Source organism: Oryzias latipes, chromosome 15 (genome assembly GCF_053564925.1).
Source record: "Oryzias latipes strain Hd-rR chromosome 15, Olatipes_Hd-rR_3.1".
Taxonomy (NCBI): domain Eukaryota; kingdom Metazoa; phylum Chordata; class Actinopteri; order Beloniformes; family Adrianichthyidae; genus Oryzias; species Oryzias latipes.
Genome location: NC_136251.1, coordinates 32,683,593 through 32,699,948, shown reverse-complemented (window position 1 = coordinate 32,699,948; position 16,356 = coordinate 32,683,593). Strand labels below are relative to the sequence as shown.

Below are 16,356 nucleotides of genomic sequence, written 5' to 3'. Positions count from 1 at the left end.
TCAGACCGGGCCAAGGGCCTGAGAAGTGATTTTCCGGGTCCTATTCGGCCTCCATGATGAGCAGCAGATTTCGTGGACGGCAAGAGCGGGAGGACAGCAACGTTTCAGCGATGCAACGTTTGGAGGCTTCTATCGCCTACATGCAGCACCTTTCTGGTTGGCTGCGGACTTCCAAAACGCGGAGAAGGCCGGAGGCTGGATGGGCATACCGCCCGGTCCCACTGCTGTCTACCCAGGCATTGGAATCCTGCACGGCAAGGGACTAGAGGCGGGCCCACGTCTACAAACGGATGAATGGAGCCCTCCAAGTGAGGCTTGACATGTCGCCAGAGACTTGTTGTCGGCGCTTCCGCTCTGTTGGGGTGCCATCCGTGGTGAGGCCAGTGGGAGCGTATAACCGAATGAAAGGCCTTTGCCTTTGCTGGATCCGACCAGAGAGACGCACCGAAGAGCAGATCAGAAGGGTCGTCATCATGGAGCAGCTGCTGCATGTGCTTTCATCCGACGTAGGGACATTAGTGAAGGAGCTCGAGCCAGAGGGGGGCCCTGCTGATTCCTGGCTTGCCCTGCAGTGCATCAACGTTGGACGAGGCGCCTCTGTGGAGCTTTCTGGTTGGGAAGGACGTAGTGCCAGCGCGGTGGCAGATTGCCGGTCCGGATTCCAGCACATCGTCAATCTCGCAGGAGGGGGATCTGCGAAATTGAGGATGTAAAGCAATCCGGACCGGCAATCCATTACGGCGCTGTCACCACGTCAATCCCCACCAGACAGCACCGCAGAATCCCCTCATTCGACATTGAGTCACGGCATGGAAAGCCGGGCACCAGCGAGGCCTCCCTCTTGCTCGTGCTCCTCCACGGACATCCGTACGTTGGATAAAATCACATACGGCAGCTGCTCCAGGATGACGACCCTTCTGATCTGCTCTTCGGTGCGTCACTCTGGTTGGATCCAGCAACGGCAAAGGCCCCTCAGTCGGCTACACGTCCCCGCCGGCCTCTCCCCGGATGGGACCCCAACAGAGCGAAAACCGCCGACAACAAGTCTCTGGCGACATCTCAAGCCTCACCCGGAGTGCTCCATTCATCCGTTTGTAGACGTGGGCCCGCCCCTTGTCCATCGCCGTGCAGGCCTCCAACGCCTGGGTAGGCAGCAGTGGGACTGGGCGGTATGCCCATCTAGCCTCCGGCCATCTCCGTGTTCTGGCAGTCCGCCGCCAACCAGAAAGGTGCTGCAATTTGGGGATAGTTGCTTCCAGACGTTGAACCGCTGAAACGATGCTGTCCTACCGCTCTTGCTGTCCACGAAATCTGCTGCACATCATGGATGCCGAATCAGACACCGAAAAGTCACTTCCCAGGCCCTTGGTCAGGTCTGCTGCACTGGGGGGGGCACCCGATTCCACCCCCTCTTGGAGGATAAACCGCACGACGGAGCGACCCGAGCCTGAGTGAGTGGGAAAGGGAAAAGCTTCGATTTCCGACTCACCGCAGAAACCATTCTGTCCTCCCGCTCTTGCTGTCCACGTAGTCTGCTGCTCATCATGGACGGCGAATCGGATGCCAAAAAGTCACTTCCCTGGTCCCAGTCCAGGCTTGATGCACTGGCTGAATAGAATAGAGTAGATTAGAAACTCTGCTTCAGCAAAAAAAGTCATAACAAATTTTGGAAATATTTAGTGCAAAACAGACTAAAAATTTAGTCTTTTTTGCCCCAAACATGTTTAGGAAAACATTTAGTCAACTAAAGAGAAAGACGAAAACTTCGGCACAGCGGCCAAACCAAGAAATGGAGAACTTACAGGTTGAAGATCGTCCTGAAGTAGTGTAGAAGTTGACCCATTGAAGGAGCTGCACTTCCAAAACCGCCAAGCTCGGCCATCTTTCAGGTTCCTGATTGGACGTAGTGATACACCAGTAACCTCTGTGTTCAGTTCATTGTGTGCTTGGGGTCCAGTTCATTTTCCTGAACAGGTGCCGGATTTCCAGCAAGGAATTCTGGGATGTAAAGCAGAATTATATTACAGCCACATTCAAACATTTCAACGCAAATGAAATTTGCCAGCAAACACAAAGCAAATAAAATTCGCAACGCAAATAAGATTCACAAAAGCAATGCAAATAAGCTTTTTAATGCAACCGCCACGTAAATGATATTCTCAATTAAAACGCAATGAAAAAGATATTCACCCCGAAAATGCATTGAAAATGAAATTTGCATTGACAATACATTGAAAATAGAATTTATAATAAAAATGCATTGGATATGTAATTAAAATTTAATGAAAATGAAATTTTCTATGAAATTGCATTGAAAATGATATTTCCCATGAAAATACAATGAAAGTGCTCTTGTTCTGGAAAAAAAAATGAACGGTCTCACCTTGGCTCCTCTGCTTTCTTTTTTTCCACGAGGGACCCGCCTGGTGTCAGATTTGGGGTTGCAGATGGCCAGCCAAAAAAGGTGGAGAAGCAGAGGTCTGGGGATGAAAAGAACACTACAGTAAGCTCAGGCCCTCCGTTGTCGTCAATCTCGCAGGAGGGGGATCTGCTAGATTGACGATGTGCAGCTATCCGGGCTGGCAATCCACCACAGCGCTGTCACCAGGATTTCCAACTCACTGCATTTAACCTCTGCTTTAGCAAGAAAAGTTATAACTCCATAACAAATTTTGGAAATATTTAGAGCAAAACCCACTAAAAATTTAGTGGGTTTTGTACAAGTAAAGCAGAATTAGAATACAGCCATATTTAAGCTGTGCTCCAGCAAGAAAAATCATAACTGCATAAAGAATTTCAAAATTCAAAATACTTTTCTTTATATAGCACCTTTCATGTTCACCCTTGTGCAATCTTAGATGACCCCACCCTTACTTTGTTCTGTTATTCCTACCATCACAAAGGTGGATAATGGTGGAAAGATTTCATGTAATCCATGGACACCAGTGAAGATCACAAATCATTGAAGAAAAAAGGTTCAGAGCTCTGTCTAGTGGGTCTAGATGACCCAACTCCCAACGTTAAAGTGCTTAGGACAGCGCAAGGGTTACGAAAACAGCTCAAGGTGCTGTATATAAAAAACAAACAAGGATGCACCATTGCAAAAAAGTTTAAACAAAATAGTAAGCAGCTCCTAATAAAATACACAAAAACAAACACAAGTAAAAGAGGAATGATTTAAAAAAAACCTTAAGAGAGAACCTCCTGTTGGCCCGGAAGTCAGCATAGACAGACACCCTGCCAAGCGTGACAAACACTCTCAAACAGTCTGAAATGTAAGCGTGATCATTAAAAAAGTGAAAATAGAAAAACAGCTAAAATATAAAAACTTCAGATAAATTATTCATTTCCTGTACCGCTTCGTCCCTTTCGGGGTCACGGGGCTGTCTTAGCCTATCCCGGCTACTTGGGCGTAGGCAGGGGATGCCCTGGACAGGTCGCCAGTCTGTCGCAGGGTAGAACGTCCACAATCACACACCCGTGCACTCTCACATTCACACCTATGGACAATTTAGAGTTGCCAATTAACCTATGAAGCATGTTTTTGGACAGCGGGAGGAAGCCGGAGATCCCGGAGAGAACCCACGCACGCACGGGGAGAACATGCAAACTCCACACAGAAAGGTCCCCCATTGATGTATTTTTCATGTCCCCCAGCCGGGACTTGAACCAGGGGCCTTCTTGCTGTGAGGCAAGAGCGCTAACCACTGCACCACCGTGCAGCCCATCCAGATAAATTACTGCATAAAAATTAGGGAAGAAAATCGAAGCCCCGTGAAGCTCTCATGGGGCTTCATGTAAATGTGCCAGAAAAATGAATGAAGCATTTGGGGATTTGAAACCACACAGAACAGCGGCATCTGGTGGCGGACTGGATGTTTATCATCTACTCCACTAAGCTTGTTGCCCTTGTAACACTTCAGTGCGGAATTAAAATATAAAGATAATGTTTGAAGATTTGTGAGAAGTGCTTGTGTCACATTGTGAATGCCAACTATAAAGTGAGAATGAGTGCTTGTGAACCAGGGTCTATCTAGAATGACTGGGTGGGATAGATGTTTTATTTAAAACTGTATTTTCTCCACTGTGCTGGGCTTCTTCCCGTTTTGTATTTTTTGCTTACTATTTCGCCAGCCTTGGAGAAGATCCAACAAGAGGAGGAAGGTCTGTATTGAGGGTGGCCAGAGCTGCCCCCAGTGGCTCCCTCTTCTTAAACAGCCTTTCTAACATTAAATGTGCTGTTCCATCTCATTTCCACCACAGACAAGACGACAAGCACGTTTTAAGGAGAGAAGAAAACACAACAACAATAACTGCAAACAAATGTAAAATCTTAGTTAAAAGAAAATAGTAATCACCTCTTGTATTAATTTGTGCTCTGGTGTGGCCAGCTGTCGCTGTATCTCTGACAGCTTCTCCTTCGCTGTGGTGCTGGATTTAGCAAGACCAACAATCCTACGCCCCTTACTTCGGATGTCCTCTAGTTCAGGGGTTTTTCACCACCAAATGAAGCATATGTGCAAAACACATTATGTGCCGAAGTAGTAATATATTAGCACATGCAACCATGTTGGGAGCACAGTCTGTAACAAGGCCCGTCACCTGGAAAAAAGATTACAACACGTTCACAAATCGTGTACATTAGGTAGTGGGAGGCCATATTGATGAATGATCTTGTACTTTATTGAACTGGCACCAACCTTTCCTTTAATTCCCCATTCTTCCATGAGGAGATTTTTGGCCTAAGTCAAGTGAGCTGCAGTGTGGGTTTGGAGAAACTTAAGAACCCCCAAGACCAAAGAGGCCAGCTCCACCTAGAATGAACAAAACCAAACTGAGATACATAAATTAAAGCAGGGGATACCTACCTCCTCGGTGATAAAATGGCATGTTACAGCCAAGTAAGCATCCATGTTAATTGATGTCCATATGTCTGCTCTCAGGCTGACAGCAGAGGCCCTGCTGACCACAGCTAAGGCCTTCTCCTTTTAGGCTTTGTACTTTTCCTCCACCATTGTCCTCAAGGCCTTCCTATTAGGAATTATGTAGGAGTGGTCCATTAGGTTGACAAAAGCCTAATGGTGACAAATAAAATACAGCTTATTATGTACACAAAAGCATAAATAATGTAAATGCTATATAACATTAGCCACCTTACCTTGAAGCCCTTCTCTCCAACCATTGAAAATGGGTGTGCATCCATTACAATCATATCCACCAATGCAGAATGGTGGATTCTGGACACTGAAAAACATCCATCATATTAAGTTTAAAAAAATAAAAAATAAATCATACGAGTTGAGCATCAAACTCATGAACTGAGGTTGCACATGCCTCTAAATGTACCACTGAGCCATCTGTTTAACCCCCTGTAACATGTGCCATTTGTTATATATTTATATTATTATTCTTACCGACATGAGGAGGATTGAAGGTTTGGTTTGCCAACTGCGGAGTTTCAAAATGATGAACGGAGCGGAGAGGTTTCATCATGGAGGATGTACTGTCATTAAATGCCAATTCACGTTTGTGAATCAAACATTGCACCTAAAAAAGAAATGGAAAGAATAAAAATGATTCATTTAAACTGAAAGACATACCTATAAATCTAATGTAATCAGCAATGGCTACTAATAAAATAACGTTAATAGTGTATTACCTTCTTAGGAGAATTCTTAGGAAATATCCACCAATGCAGCATCAAGTTCTTGCTTTCTGGAAGCCTTTGTTTTCAACAATTGAAAATGTTTGTGCATCACAAACACTTTTTAACAAAGGTTAAAATATAAAAACAGTTAAAATATAAAAACTTAAGATAAGTTAATGCATAAAAAGCCTAAAACACCTGAAATATAAAAAGAACAAGTTGGTATGTTTAAACAAAGACTAAATAATTAGATAAATAATAATAATAACAACACACATCAAACAAATCAAAAATGAACTGAGTCCAAACCAGTGCACCTGCACCCAAACAAATTTATGAGCAGGTGTGTTGAGCACGTGACCATGCGCTCTTCGGGGACCAATCCGTTTGAAGTTTGGATAGCCACGCCTTCTTGCGCAAAAATACTCGCCAAAAAAGAAGTTCCGGTATAAGTCACATTATGTAATGTCCGTTGGTCAGATGACGTGTCAGTGATCTGGACAAATTATGATACTACCATTGAAAAATATTTTATGTGGTCCTTTCTAAACAAACAGAGCTCCGACGTGGAGCTAGATTATCTTCTAAACGTGCTCTTAGTATTATTTAGTGCATTTCCGCTACACAGTTCGTCCCAGTGGTTCCACCCTGTAACAACGTTGTAGTTACTGATAAATATTCCACAGCATCGGCGTGTGGATGTGATGGTCTAGCGATAAAAGCATTGGTTTGCGAATATAGAGGTTTGGGGATCGAATCCCGTGTGGAACTCTTTTTTAATGGAAGCCTGAAACTGTATATTTGTAAAACGGCAAGATATGCAATAAAGTTTGTTAAAAAAACGGTTTTTGCAGACCGAACTTTTTATTCATTGGCATTAAGACGTTTATTTTATATTGTAAGGACCCAGAGTTTGGACAGAGCTGCGGGCGCCCTCTTTATTATTCATTATGGGAGTGTCTAAACAAATGAGGCAATCACTCCCAGCTGCGTTGTTGGCTGAGCGTGAAGTCAGAGAAAGAGGAATTGTTTGAATTTGGAGAAATTTATCAAAGTTAAAAGTTGACACGGTAGTCCAGGTGCCACGCAGTGTAACAAGTGTTAGGTTAGTATACGTTTAATTCCGCCAAATCCATCGTAAGTTTGCACCAGAGTATTAATCGGTCTGAGGGTACTTGAACTCACCACAAGCACGCTAGCTGGTGCTAATGCGCATGCGCGCTCAGACTGCTGCAAGCTGTGTCCGAGGTAAGACGTGAATCTGCGTGTGTTCGCCCTAACTAGTTTTAGTTTTCTGTCAATTGTTTGTTAGTTTGTTGCAATCATAACTCACAAAGTCGGGAATTGTGTGGTGTCAATTTTACGTAGTTTGTGTGGTTTTATTTATTTTTTGTCGCTCTATATTTGCACATTTGCACTGTTTCGTGGGAGCTAGTTGAGGTTCGTGCCATTTTCTTTGATGTTTAAGTTAACTCTTCTTTATTTCTTTTTGTGCATTTTTCAATTGTTAAGGGGGGAAAAACACAGAAGAAACTCTGGACAGCATTGTGAATTTTTGTTTTCTGTTAACCAGGATTGAAAGACATTGACTCAGCAGCATCCAAGCGTGGTCTTCTATTCACTGGAACACAACGCAGAGCAGAAAACTCCAGCCAGTTCCAGCATCACAGCACCGCAGTGCAGCTACCAACCTGCTAACAGGTTCTGGGCCCAGGAGACGCCTGAGACCATGAAGTGTGTTTTCCACTTTAGTGAGGAAGTTGACACCATGAGCAGACGAACAGCTGATACAAGCCGCTGGTCTCCGCTTCTGTTCCATGGAGATGAGATGAACTATGGGAAACCAAGTTGTTGGATCACCTTTGACTACAGGGATGGAAAGACGCCATTCTGAATGACCCCGACGATGAGGATCCAGCTACAAATGCGGAGGCATGTGCTGAACTGATGACAAGATCCTGTCGCTGGTGACGCGTGAGGCAGCAGACGACGGCTGCAAGGCGCTACAGATCCACAATAAAGGAAAAGACCAATCAGATCCGAACCGGCGTCCAGCAGACTGCAGCTGTGAAGGCACTCTTAGGACTTGGCAAAAATATCCCTACTTCTTATCTTATTAAAAAACTCACATCACCAGCTAAGCACCGTGAGTATACATGCATATTTATTTGTTCTCAGAGCAATTCCACGTGCATCCATCCATTCAGCAATATGCTAAAAATGTCCATTTGCTCTTTTTTAGATCCTGTAGTGCCTCCTCCCAGAGGAGGAGAACCTCCAGCCAAACATTTGGCCCAAAGGCAGCTTTTGACTGCTGGGGATTAAGTTTGTCTGTGTGTGTTTCTTAGAGTAATATGTTTCTCATTTCCTCTAGACACTTCCATGACGAGGAGCTGCTTCTTGCTGCAGCACAATGTGAAGCACAGCTAAGTGCGTCTGTGTAGTAGTCTGGGCAATAAAGGATACAGTTTTTTTGAATCAAAAACACATTTAGAAGCATTTTAACAATAGTTTGTTTGCCAAAAAGCCTAGTTTAGAGTCTCATTTCTTTGATCCTCTCTCTGTTCTCCACTGTCATTTATGGAATTTATGAAATGGCCGCTGGAAGAGTCATTCTTGTTTCCTCAGAGGCCTGTCCTGGTCCCTCTCCATCTGTGGCAGCAGCAAAGTCAGCGCTGGAGCTTCCAGTCCACTGGAAAGAACAACTGCCTCGCTTCCAGCACCAGTGGATTGCAAAGATGGAAAGAACCGGCAAAGCAGATCTTGTGTCGCGGCTAAAGCTTTGGTGGCATCCTCCTGAGCCCGCTCTGGTTCACACTCAGCCTCCCGCCTCACCAGACATCTTCTTGTGGACGCCACAGAAAATGTGGTCATTTCTTTTTGTCCCCAAAAGTGATGTACGTGGACAGAGACTGCTGCAGCAGATGCGGCCAGTCTCTGGTGAAGACCCCATTTTCAGAGTGGGATGAGCTTGAGGTGCGCCTGGACATCTGGCATTTCATGCGGCAATTTGCTGCAGGTGTCACGACAGAGGCTCATCCGCTCTACGGGTCTGTCTGCGTGCATTTTTGAGTGGGATCCAGAAGATGTGGCTGCTCTTTGCTGTGCCAAGGAGGCCCTCAAAGAAAAGTGGCCATGTTTCTAGAAGGACAGTCAGTGCTCCACTCCACTGTGGGAGGAGGACCAGGGGAGTGGAGGAGACTGCAGCATTGATTGGAGCACTCATCCATCCACCGTGCAGATGGGAAGGACACCCTTGGACCACGAACGGATCCAACAGATTTGGAAGGAACAGCCAAACCACCATCCGAGGACGTCCCACTCTACGTGAAGACGGGAACACTAAAGAGAGGAGGCGTGGAGCTGTCTCGCTACAGGTGTCCCCGTGGGTCGACCTCCACCTGAACCGTTTTCTACCAGGTAATGTGTGCTGAACATCTGGATTCCTAACCTTTCTGTAAACATTTCTAACATTTCCTTTCATATGGTTCAGAGACTTTTGAAACCCTGTTTGTTTCACTCAGGAGCCAGTGACGCACATTTCCAGCCATATCTCCTTCAGGGTTTGATGCCTGAAATCTCTGGATGTGTCTGCTGAGCTCCTCATCAAACACACGGCTGAGTCTGAGGTGACTGATCAGAAGATTCAGACTGAAGAAACTTCCTTTGTAAAGTTGATAATTTACATTTGTAACATGTTACAAAAAAGTTTTTTCCTGAATCAAAAAATCCCACTTTAGGTTCAAAGTACATTTTGGGGCTTTTTTTAAATACCTAATGTAATTCTAACATTCTTGTTGTGTTTTTTAGCAGGAGTCAGTGACAGAAAAATGTTTAGACACACCTGAAATGTGAGTATTTGATAAATGTGTTTGTCTTTTCCAGTCATCATGAACCTGCAGCTGCTGGATTCTCAGTCGACTTTTCCAGAGTGAGGATGCAGGATTTGAACAATTGGTCTAGACGCTACACACAGACAGTCAGCACCATCCTCAGCAAACATTGTTCCAGCTCCAGAGGACAGGTACACTCTGCTGTTCTCTGTTCATCGATAGGAAATGATATTTGGAGGAGGTTTCTGTTTTTCATGTTGTGTGTTTCTGCCTCTAAGAATCTTCAAGGGGGGGCTCCATCTGCCAGGTGCTGCATCCCTTCCTCTTCCAACACGGTCCATGAAGACATGGAGGACAGTCTGGTGGGATGACCTGGACTGACCTGCACAGAGTCTGAACTGGATGGGTTAGTGGGGGACGACACTTCAGTTCATGTGAGTCAAGGCAGGTGAGCGTATACTTTTGGTACTATAGTGTACATGTGAGTACATCACAGAGATGCTCTGCAAAGTTCCTCAGCAGCTGGTGGCAGATAAATTCTGATGCTGCAGGTTTCCTGCTCTGCAGTGGCCTGGAGTGAGAAACCTGATGTAGTTTGTTGCTGCATGAAGGTCTTTGAGGATGCTTTATTGTCTAAAGTTCTGTCCTTGTTCTGAGGAGAACAAAGTAGCAGGATCTTCCAGAAATAATTTTAACAATTTTTATTTACAAGTATTTACAAATACATTTATATTAACAGATATAATTAATACGGAGCCCGTGTCCTGACATTAAGATATAAAAATATATCTTGTTCCCACAGATTATCTCGTTCGCACAAATACTATTGCGTTCCCTCAAAATACTATTGCGTTCCCTCAAAATACTATTGCGTTCCATCAAAATACTATTGCGTTCCCTCAAAATACTATTGCGTTCCCTCAAAATACTATTGCGTTCCATCAAAATACTATTCCGTTCCCTCGAAATGATTAACTCGTGCGAACGCAATAATTATGTCGTTCGAACGCAATAATTAATCCGTTCGAACGCAATAATTATTCACGTCATAAGTCATTCACGCGGATATGCTCTCTGTACGCCAGCAAAAGCCGCTTTCAGCGGTAACTTCCGTGTCTCTGTGACCCATATTCGTTCAAAAAAGGAACATGAAAAAAAAATGATCACTTTATTACTGTCTCAATGAATATAAGAAAAATATCAAAAGATTTATGATAACTAGGCTGCTTTGTCATTCGATAGCTCCTGCTAGGCTACTACTAGCGCCGCCGCAGAGCTCTTTGATGTATGCCGGCATTTGGGCAACTGGCTGGTCGGTTGACAGACAGCTGATATTGTAGTTCACATTCACACACTGGTGGTCGCTCCGCTGCCAAACACAGGCGCCCGCCTACCACCAGAGGCAAGGTGGGGTTCAGTGTCTTGCCCAAGGACACTTCGACTCATGGGCGTGCAAGGCGGGAATCGAACCTGTAATCTTATGATCATGGGTCGACCGCCCTACCGCTGCACCACGGCCGCCCGACTAATTATTGCATTCGAACGGATTAATTATTGCGTTCGAACGACATAATTATTGCGTTCGCACGACATAATTATTGCGTTCGCACGAGTTAATCATTTCGAGGGAACGGAATAGTATTTTGAGGGAACGCAATAGTATCTTGTGGGAACGGAATAGTATTTCGTGCGAACGAGATAATAATCTGTGGGAACAAGATATTAATCTGTGGGAACAAGATATATTTTTATATCTTAATGTCAGGACACGGGCTCCGTAATTTAAAGATTTACATATTTATTCGCTTTGTTCACTCTGAGTGTAGTACATTTTTTGTCCACTAGATGGTGCCAAAAGTGGTGAACAAAATAGCTGGTTCCCCCCAGTTAAAGAAAGTCCTCAATGCTCATTGAAATGACTTGAAACGTTCAAAAGTAACTTTAAAAAAAAAAAAAAAAATACAACCTAGCGTTGCAGCTAAAGTAACAATAAATTAAAATGTATTGAAAGTTAAATAATCACAATCAGCCATTAATTTTGAGTTGATTAACAGAATTATTTGAAAAACAAACTAATGAAATAGGGCTGGACCAAAATGATGGTACCCACAACCTTTTGAGGCAATCACTGCAATGAAACGGTTTCTGTATTTGTCAATGAGCCTTCTGCACCTGTCCACAGGTATTCTGGCCCCCTCCTCATCAGCAAACTGCTCCAGTTGTCTCAGGTTTGACGGTGTCTTCTCCAAATGGCATGTTTCAGCTCCTTCCACTGATGTTCAATGGGATTCAGATCTGGACTCATAGAATCCACTTCAGAATAGTCCAACACTTTTCTCTGAGCCATTCTTGGGGGTTTCTGGCTGTGTGTTTTGGATGGTTGTCCTGTTGGAAGACCCATGACCTGAGACTGAGACCAAGCTTTCTGACACTAGACAGCACATTTCTACCCAGAATGCCTTGATCATCTGGAGATTTCATTTGACCTTCATAACTTCCAGACAGCCTATTCCAGATGCAGCAAAGCAGCCCCAAACAGAACTGAGCCTCCTCCATGTTTCACAGTAGGGACAGTGTTCTTTTGGTTGGAGAGTCTACCAACATAGAGCTGATGTTTCTTACCAAAAAGCTCCAGTTTGGTCTCATCATTTTCCCAGAAGCTTTGTGGCTTGTCAACATGCATGTTTGCAAATTCCAGTCTGGCTTTTTTCTGATTTCCTTTCAACAGTGGTGTCCTCCTTGGTCGTCTCCCATGAAGTCCACTCTGGCTGAAACAACCATGAATGGTGCCATCTGACACTGATGTACCTTGATCTAGGAGTTCACCTTTAATGTCTTTGGAGGTTGTTCTGGGCTCTTTGGATACAGGTCCAACTATCTGTCTCCTCAGTTTGTCATCAATGTTCCTCTTCATCCAGGGAGGTTGGCTACTGTCCCGTGGGTCTTAAACTTCTGACTAATATGTGCCACTGTCGTTACAGGAACTTCCAGCTGCTTAGAGATGCGGAGCAGATGTGGCCTGTGACGTCTGCACTGGAAAAAACGACACGCCCTGAAGTCCTGTCTGACCTGCCTTGCTCCTTCCTGGGAGGAACACCTTCAGCCTCATTTGAAAGCAGCTGCATTGAAGAAACACAAGCTGGTGGAACCCTCCAAGAACCTGCAGGAGAACATCTGCTCCTCCAGTCATGATGAGGTGATGAGGATGTTCTGTCGCACTGATCACAATCTGTTCTCTCTGCTCTGTGGAAGAACATAACACTGTCTCATCTCACAGCTGCTTCAACAGCAGGTGGAGGAGAGTCGGGAGGTCTTCACTGAGATGATCCGTCTCATCCAGAAGAGAGGAGGTGAAGTGAAGAACAAGATCAGATTCCAACAGCTAACTGAAGTGAGGCGGGTCAAAGGTCTTCAGAAGGAGCTGCAGCAGGAGATGACTGAGCTGATGAGGAGATGCTGTGAGCGTCAGCAGAGACGGGATGACAAAGCAGTTATCTGTCACTTAAACCTGTGTTCTTTATGATGTGAATAAATCAAGTCAGCGTGGTATTTTGTCATTTTATCACTGAGTGAAGATGCCTGAATGCTTCCCATAACCTGCAATGATTGACATGTAATTGTGTGATAGTGATTGACAATTTTCACCTTTTGTAAGAATTCAAAACACTTTCTGTGTGAACATGACTTTTGAAACCCTGTTTGTTTCACTCAGGACGCACATTTCCAGCCATATCTCCTTGAGGGTTCGATGTGCTGGAATGATGAAGGGATGGAGGACGCTGTCAAAGGAAATTCCTCTTTCCGGTTATTTGAAACTACAATGAGAGAGGCCGTGGAGCAACTCAGCCAAGCAGAGCTTGGAAGCCCTGGGATGAGCGTTATCGTCCTCCTGGAGCATAAACAGGTAAGAAATATATACATTAGTTATTCTGCAATTGATCTATTTAGCTCCTAATGTCACGCCAGCACTAAGAGCTTTTTTTACTTTGTGTGGGTGCTCCAGACCCCTGAAGAGGAGGACAGGCTGCTGGAGTCGATGAGCAGGACTTCCAGGACACCATGGAGGACATCACTGTTAGATGACCCCCACCTTGATGTTGTTGCCAGCCCCTCATCTTCACCTCAGCCACAACCGCACCAACTGAGACTGAAAGCAGCCCTTCAGACGAGGCAGAGGTGAAACGTTTTAATCTGTTTATAGGACCGTCCTTTCATTTCAGTCTCATTCCTAACATTCTTTTGCATTTATTAGTGGGCTGTTGTTGGACCCGATGGCATAGCTGGCTGGGACAAAGTCCAGGATCTGGCTTCTTACTCGGTGGGACTCCGTAAGGCTCCTTACCTCACTGACCCCCAAGTTACAGAGGCCATTGGATCATGGACGGCTCTCCTGGATGTGGATAAAGAGCGAGTCAACTACCAGCCCCGGCACCAGCCTCAACTTACACACGGCCGCTTTAAGGCACCAAAACGCTCCGGGGTGACACCAGGAGTGGAAAGTGTCAAAAGGTGTCTCAGTGGACATTCTGGGGTCCAGCTCAGTGGCCAAGCACCAGCCGCTTGGTTCAATTCAGTTTTATTTGTATAGCCCAAATTCACAGCATGTTGAGGCTGTATGCATCAAGCTTAGCAGATTACATGAGACTCCCACCAAAAAGGTTGGAGGTGGTCCAAAACCCTCACGGATTACTACCATACCCAGGATTTAGTGCAGAGGCTGATGGATCCATGATCCAGCTGTTTGAGCTCAATCAGAGGAAACTCCTTCAGTGGTGAGCACAGCTCGTTATTTTCTTCTATTTCACAGACTTTTCCAACATTATCATAATACCTTTGATTCATTTCAGGTTTCAGCGGCGGCAGAAAAACCAAGAAATGAGGCCGAGGACACTCATTGACTCCACCCGAGCCAGTTGCTGTAGCTGCAAGCGACCTTCCAGCTCCAAGGGATAAAATGGATGAGGCACCACATCCACATCTGGGCCAAACTTCAAATGGATTCTCCCTCTAAATAGAGCAGGACAGGCTCCTGTTCTGAGACCTGCTGCTGCTGCTGACAGGATGAAGTGCCCCATCACACCTGCCAGCAGTGTAAGTGGAATGATTCCACCTGTGTCGGCACCTGGCTTACTGTTGGGGCCATCATTCTAAACCCAGGTGCCCACCGCTTATGCATTTCCTGGAGCCACAACATGCAGTGGCGGCTTCATTCCCCCTGCTTCACCTGCTGTCCCTGCGTCACGCTCCACACAAAGGAACAGGCAAAGACGGGCCTTAGAGGAAGAAAGCGGCCTCCACAAAAGGAAATGCATACGAGGAGTGAACTATAATACCTGCAGCAAATGTGGACAGCCCAAAAGAAAAGAATAGTCGCTCCAAAAATGCCACATTTAGCTCCAAGGCTTCAAATGGACGATCATTTGGATGGTTGGCAGAACAGCACAAAGGCAGATCAGCTCCTCCTCTTCAGTAATACCATCGTCATGTAGATATTACATTATTGTTGGATGTACATCTATTCTTTAGTTCTATTTTCTAAATTGTACTTTTGAAACGTGTGTGATTCATGGAAGTTTACTGTGTTCATTTTAATAACATTTGATGTATTAAATCAAAAAAATAAGCTTACAGTTTCCCAGAATTTGTTGTCAAGAAAAAAATGTTTTTAAATCAGTTATGTTTGATAAAGTAAACATGTCAAAGGCTTGTTTTTTTTGGAAAAATAACTCAGCATTCTTAGTGATTAGGGCTGCGCGATATGAGGAAAACTTGCGATATGCGATATTAGTGATCAATAATGCGATAATGATAAATTTGCGGTAAATAAACAAATAGAAAAATAAACAAAAACATCATTCCCATTTCATTGCAACAGTTTAAAAAATATACTCCAAATGACCCTCATCAACATGGGGGCCAAAAATCTACCATCATAGGCCTCCATCTGATTGGTCAACAATGGGAAGGCGTCCATCTGATTGGTCAAAGCATAAAGGGATTTATTTGATTCCTTAAATGCTTCAAGCTGCTTGAAGATTGTTTTAACACATTTTGGGTTTGCGATTTATTACAATTGGATATTGCGATAACGATAAATTTGCGGTATATTGTGCAGGCCTATTAGTGATCCAAACTTGGGTAGAGGGATCCCCGCCCTGGACAGGATTAGGTCCTCCACCAGGAGACAGTGCTGGATGCAGTCAGACGCTTTGAGGATGTTGGTCTTCTCCGGGCTGCTTTGAGGGTTAGCCGTGAGGTGTCTGCAGCCACAACACTTTCACCAGTGTGTACATCAGCTTGTCTTGCTCAGCTGGTGCATACCGTTTAGCCATTTTGACTTTCTGGATCTTCAACAAGATCGTCCCTCTTGGTCCTGCAGGACAGGGTGTTGTGTCCTGTCCAGCTGGTGTAACTTCTGCGGCTGCTTATCGTGTTCCTCCACGGCGTTCCAGGCTTCCACAACCTCTGCTCTGTGCTGAGGGACAGCTTGTTCTCTGTCATGCCAATCAGGAAGAAGATTCGCACTGCAGACATCCTCCTGTTGAAAGAACAAAAGTTAAAAACGTTTCAGAGACTTGCAGTCTGTTTAAATATTTAAAAAGAAGCTACTCACAAAGGCTGGAGGGTGGAGGTGTCGTGGCTGGTGATGTTGATGTGGGCTGGGGTGGCGTGGAGAACGTCACTGTGGTAGGCCTCATCCTCCACTTCTCCTCTTCCTGCTCCATCTTCCTGTCAATCAGCGGAGCAGAGTACGTCCTGTGCCTCCAAAAAGGGCATCTGCGCTCCTGTCAGAGTTCCACCGAGCAATGCGATGGTAAACCTGCCATGGACGTGCAGCACAGTGCGGCCCTGTGTGGTGACACCTCATTTTTAATA

At 45.0% G+C, this 16,356-nt stretch overlaps 2 long non-coding RNA genes across 10 annotated transcripts; one reads left to right on the top strand and one right to left on the bottom strand.

Moving 5' to 3' along the window:
• Positions 1-4,700: 4,700 nt before the first annotated feature.
• Positions 4,701-5,951, bottom strand: LOC144984203 (uncharacterized). Its single transcript, XR_013647938.1, has 4 exons — positions 5,660-5,951; positions 5,415-5,547; positions 5,159-5,244; positions 4,701-5,075 (listed from the first exon to the last, which is right to left on the bottom strand). It is a non-coding gene; the product is annotated as an uncharacterized LOC144984203 (long non-coding RNA).
• A 1,568-nt stretch (positions 5,952-7,519) lies between these two features.
• LOC105358620 (uncharacterized) lies at positions 7,520-15,103 on the top strand. Of its 9 annotated transcripts, none has more exons than XR_013647936.1 (13): positions 7,520-7,793; positions 7,890-8,077; positions 8,276-9,067; positions 9,172-9,276; positions 9,533-9,671; positions 9,759-9,914; positions 12,209-12,348; positions 12,462-12,676; positions 12,758-12,830; positions 13,193-13,384; positions 13,484-13,656; positions 13,733-14,252; positions 14,328-15,103. It is a non-coding gene; the product is annotated as an uncharacterized LOC105358620 (long non-coding RNA). The 9 variants fall into 9 exon arrangements; XR_013647933.1 differs by having other exon boundaries at positions 12,758-12,938; XR_013647932.1 differs by having other exon boundaries at positions 11,663-12,348; positions 12,758-12,938.
• Positions 15,104-16,356: the final 1,253 nt, after the last annotated feature.